Genomic DNA, 323 nt, shown 5'->3' on the forward strand with positions numbered 1-323 from the left:
TGTTGCACCAGGGGCCCCCTCTGTACCCTTAGCAACCGGGGGCCCCTTCTTCAACCCAGCGGCCCCAGGGGGGCCCCCTGGAGGCCCCTTTGGGGGGCCCCCCGAGGGGGCCCCGGGAGGCCCCTTTGGGGGCCCCTTTGGAGGCCCCCCTGGGGGCCCTCCTGGGGGCCCTCCTGGTGGACCCTTAGGTGGGCCCCCTGCGGGCCCTCCTGGCGGTCCCTTTGGTGGGCCCCCTGGGGGCCCCCCTGGCGGTCCCTTTGGTGGGCCCCCTGGGGGCCCCCCAGGTGGTCCCTTCGGTGGGCCCCCTGGGGGCCCCCCTGGTG

Source organism: Eimeria mitis, genomic scaffold, assembly GCF_000499745.2.
Source record: "Eimeria mitis Houghton genomic scaffold, Emh_scaff2615, whole genome shotgun sequence".
Classification (NCBI taxonomy): Eukaryota; Apicomplexa; class Conoidasida; order Eucoccidiorida; family Eimeriidae; genus Eimeria; species Eimeria mitis.